Below are 5,000 nucleotides of genomic sequence, written 5' to 3'. Positions count from 1 at the left end.
ACTGCTAGATGTCTGCCAAACCAAATCCTCTAGGCTCCTGGTCAACCCCAGAAAGTAATGGGAACTCGGGCCTAGGAATGACCTTGGACCCAAGTAGTTACCCTCTTGACTTTAGGCAAACCATATCCTAAGACATAGTAAAATCCTAAAGGTTTGAGATTAGACAGCCTGCTGGAGGACTCCAGACGACCACCTCCTCTCATGAATCCTGGGGTACCAAAAGTTGGGAAAACGTCCAGAACGGTTTACCCACCGAGCGTATTGTACATCGGGATTTGAAAAAATGACCGAACACCAAATGACCGAAAAATGACCGAAACTGACAACAAAAATGACCGAAAAACAAATGACCGAAAAAAATGACCGAACAAAAATGACCGAAAAAATGACCGAACTCGTGCAAAAATGACCGAGCAAATGACCGAACTCAAAATGACCGAACCAATGACCGAACTTTTTTTCTAGTCGTTTTTTAGCACTTGCCTAGTCGGTTTTTTATGACTTGCCTAGTCGTTTCCTACCACTTGCCCCAGTCATAAGTCAAAGTTTCAAGTCATTTTTTTCGACTTGCCCAGTCACTTTTTTTCGACTTACCCAAGTCGTTTTCCATGGTCTTCCCCAAGTCATAGGTCCAACTTCAGGACACTTTTAGGCCAACTTTAAGATGTCTTTTAGGTCAACCTTAGGCCACCTTTAGGATGTTTTTGGACCAACTTTAGGATGTTTTTAGACCACCTTCAGGATACTTTTAGACCCACTTTAAGATGTCTTTTAGACCAACCTTAGGATACTTTTAGACCAACCTTAGGATGTTTTTTAGGCCACCTTTAGGATGTTTTTAGACCACCTTCAGGATAGTTTTAGACCAACTTTAAGATGTCTTTTAGACCAACCTTAGGATACTTTTAGACTAACTTTAAGATGTCTTTTAGACCAACCTTAGGATGTTTTTAGGCCACCTTCAGCATGTTTTTTAGGCCAACTTTAAGATGTTTTTTAGACTCACTTTAAGATGTTTTTCCCTTACCATCAGGCTGACTTTGTATGATAACTACGATGCTTTTGGGGTAGACATTGTCCAAAGTGGCTCGGATCGTCTTGATGTTCTAAGTAAAGTTGTAGCCCAGGGTCCTATTTATAGGTAAGATTTCAATGACAGACCCGATTCATATGTGTGGTCACGAGATATCGAGCCCGAAATAAACATTGATCATGTGACCTCATCCTAAGAACATCTTGGGGAACATCTAGCTTAGGATACCTCTTTGATGTTTTTTATCCTAGGAGGCTCTAAGGCTTAGGATGATGCACATGTTAAACTTAATCTCGTCTGTAGCTCGTGATGCTACATAATAACGTACCGTCATTTTTTGCGTGCAATGTTGTATATATAATAGCTACATGCTATTAAAATATGAAGGCAATCGGAGGAGGTGCATGTTCATTTTCGTCCGTGAGGTCTATATATGCTCCATGGAGGGGTGATTGCTGTGGTGTGCTGGAAAAAACTATTTTTCACACAAGTACTAATTAACGTGCTACAAAAATTTTATACAGTATCCGTGCATAAAAAAGACGCATGCTATTAAAATTGGAGCTCGATCCATCGAGCAGATGGCGAGAAACATAGTCAAAAAATATAAAAAATACCTGCAGCACATGGTATTCCCACGTCGTCCCCGACCGTAGTACTGACCATGCCAGACAGAGCTTAACTGCGGAGATCAGACGGGATCCGGTGCATTCTCTGTTGTGTGGCCGCAGGTGTTAGACAACACCCTTACTTCCTTTTAACCCCTTGTTCTACCTTTTTTATATAAAAAGTCAGCTCCAGTCCACTCCCATCGACTTGGCGTCTTAAGTAAACTTGTAGAGGCAACCTTAGTTCCTAGTCAAAATTTTTGTCTGGGGCCTAGTTGATTATGAGGATCAGGTGTTATGGCAGGGCAAAGTTGACTTAGCTTATAGTCTAGCAGCATCTAGGAGTTATCCTAAGCCTAGATGTTAGCCTAGATGTTAACCTAGTCTGGCATCTAGTCTGGCTTCTAGTCTGGCTCCTACCCTGGCTTCTACCCTGGCTCCTACCCTGGCAGCATCTAGGAGTTATCCTAAGCCTAGATGTTAGCCTAGGCAAAAATCTTTCAGCATCTACTCCGACTAGGGAGTGACTCACAAATCTTTTTCAGCACCCACTCGGACTGTCTAGAGGTGACATCACCTAACAGCCATCCTAGCCTTGATGTTATGCCTAGGCAAATCCCAAGTTACTATGAGAGCATCCTAAAAATTTTTCAGGATCAACTCCGATTGGCTCGGTGTTATAATGAAAAATGTGCGGAGTACCTGGATTTATAGTGGAGATTCTTTTTTCCGATGCCGTCGTCCAATGGGATCGCGAGAAAATGGCGGAAAACGAGAAAAAATTCGAGTCTTTGGGGCCTTCAGGCCATTTTCATGTGACAGCATGTGAAATTCGCAGTCTCTGGGGGTGTGACCGCTCGAGATGACAGCTGATGGAGGTGACAGCTTGTTGTGACAGCTGATGGGCGTGACAGCTGATGGACGTGACCACTGATAGGTGTGACAGCTGATGGGCGTGACAGCTCATAGTGACCACTTATAGGGTGACGCCTTATGGTGACCGCTTTTAATGTGACAGCTTTATGGGTGACGCCTTGTGGTGACCGCTTCTATGGTGACCACTTTTAAAGTGACCGCTTATATTGCCTAGGCAACTAAAGGATCGACACCTAGCATTAGGATGCCATGGCAACCTAAGATTACCTTGGATACCATTACCATGGCAATAAAGTAAATTTTTCAAAATCAGCTCCGATCCGCTCGGGGTTCTAATGAAAGGTGTGCAGCATACCCGCTTCCATTATTGAGATTCTATTTTTAGCGCCGATCGATGCATGGGATCACGAGATATAGGCCGAAAACGAGAAAAAATTCGAGTCTTTGGGCTTGCTTTGCTGTAATTGCCTAGCAACAAGAGGTTAGTTAGGATGATGACCTCAAGGCATGGTATCCTAGGCTTGACTTAGCTATGGCAGGCAGCCTTAGGCAGGCTTGACAGCATTCATGCAGATCCCTCTGACCACGTTCATGCAAGTTGACAGCTTGTGCGACATGGTTGGCATGGCAATCTCGATTAGATCTCGATTAGATCTCGATTAGGGCGATCCCTATTGCCATGGCAATAACTTAGGTCACACCATTGCCATAGCAACAAATCAAATTTTCACGATCACCTCCGATTGGATCGGCGCTCTAATGAAAGATGTGCGGCGTACCTTGTTCCATTATTGAGATTCTATTTTTAGCGCCGATCGACCTAGGGGATCACGAGATATTGGCCGAAAACGAGAAAAAATGCGAGTCTTTGAGCTTCCTTTGCTGAAATTGCCTAGCAACAAGAGGTTGGTTAGGATGATCACCTCAAGGCATGGTATCCTAAGCTTGACTTAGCTATAGCTGGCAGGCTTAGGCTGACTTGACAACATTCATGCAGATCGCTCTGACCACATTCATGCAAATTGGTTTAATTCATGCCGACTTGACAGCTCGTGTGACGTGGTTGGCATGGCAATGTTGGCATGGCAATGGTTGCCTAGGCAATAAGATCTTGATTAGGATGATCCCTGAAGTCATGGCAACCTAAGGTTGCCTTGGATACCATTGCCATGGCAATAAAGTAAATTTTTCAAAATCAGCTCCGATCCGCTCGGGGTTCTAATCAAACTTGTGCAGCTTACCCGCTTCCATTATTTAGATTCTATTTATAGCCCCGGTCGACGTATGGGATCACGAGATATTGGCGGAAAACGAGAAAAAATGCGAGTCTTTGAGCTTGCTTTGCTATGTTTGCCTAGCAACAAGAGGTTGGTTAGGATGATCACCTCAAGGCATGGTATCCTAGGCTTGACTTAGCTATGGCTGGCATGCTATGTCATGCAGATCGCTCTGACCACATTCATGCAATTTGGCTAATTCATGCCGACTTGACAGCTTGTGTGACGTGGTTGGCATGGCTATGGTTGGCATGGAGATGGTTGCCTAGGCAATGGATGAAAATTTTGGCGATCAGCTCTGATTGGCTCGGCGTTCTAATAAAATGTGTGCAGCCTACCCACTTTCACTATCAAGATTCTATTCTTAGACCTGATCGTCCAATGGGATTTCGAGAAAATGGCTGAAAACGAAAAAAGAGTCGACTCTTTGGGCTTGCTTTGTTGTAATTGCCTAGCAACAAGAGGTTGGTTAGGATGATCAGCTTAAGGCATATCATCCTAGGCTTGACTTAGCTATGGCTGACCAGCTTAGGCTGACTTGACAACATTCATGCAGATCGCTCTGACCACATTCATGCAATTTGGCTAATTCATGCCGACTTGACAGCTCGTGTGACGTGGTTGGCATGGCAATGTTGGCATGGCAATGGTTGCCTAGGCAATAAGATCTTGGTTAGGATGATCCCTGAAGTCATGGCAACCTAAGATTACCTTGGATACTATTGGCATGGCAACAAATCAATTTTTCAAGATCGGCTCTGATTGGCTCGGCGTTCTAATGAAACTTGTGCGGCATGCCTGCTTTCACTATTGAGATTCAATTTGTAGATCTGATCGACCAATGGGATTTCGAGAAAATCGCTGAAAACGAAAAAAGAGTCGACTCTTTGGCTTTGCTTTGCTGTAATTGCCTAGCAACAAGATGTTGGTTAGGATGATTTCCTAAGGCCTGACATCCTAGAGCCCACTTATCAATAATTCAACTTGACTTGACTGTATGCTCCCACTAGTGGTCACATGACGAGCATCACATGACCAGAGAATCGCGCTACCTTCAGAATGGACTTGTCCTTTGAATTTTTTTTTCTTCAGCACCTCGAATCCTTTCATCAGGTCACATGACGAGCGTCACATGACCTTTTCAGAATCGCGCCACCTTCAGAATCGATCAGTCCTTTGAATTTTTTCTTCTGCTCCTCTGATCCT

The 5,000-nt window shown here is 44.0% G+C and overlaps 1 non-coding gene across 1 annotated transcript; it reads right to left on the bottom strand.

The window, feature by feature from the left end:
* Nucleotides 1–1,648: 1,648 nt before the first annotated feature.
* O0I10_012985 lies at nt 1,649–1,763 on the bottom strand. Its single transcript, XR_009215764.1, has one exon. It is a non-coding gene; the product is annotated as a 5S ribosomal RNA (ribosomal RNA).
* Between the last annotated feature and the right edge of the window lie 3,237 nt (nt 1,764–5,000).

Source organism: Lichtheimia ornata, assembly GCF_029851405.1.
Source record: "Lichtheimia ornata isolate CBS 291.66 chromosome Unknown scaffold00195, whole genome shotgun sequence".
Lineage (NCBI taxonomy): Eukaryota > Fungi > Mucoromycota > Mucoromycetes > Mucorales > Lichtheimiaceae > Lichtheimia > Lichtheimia ornata.
The sequence above is the reverse complement of the archived record's forward strand: the minus strand, read 5'-3'. Positions and strand labels throughout refer to the sequence as shown.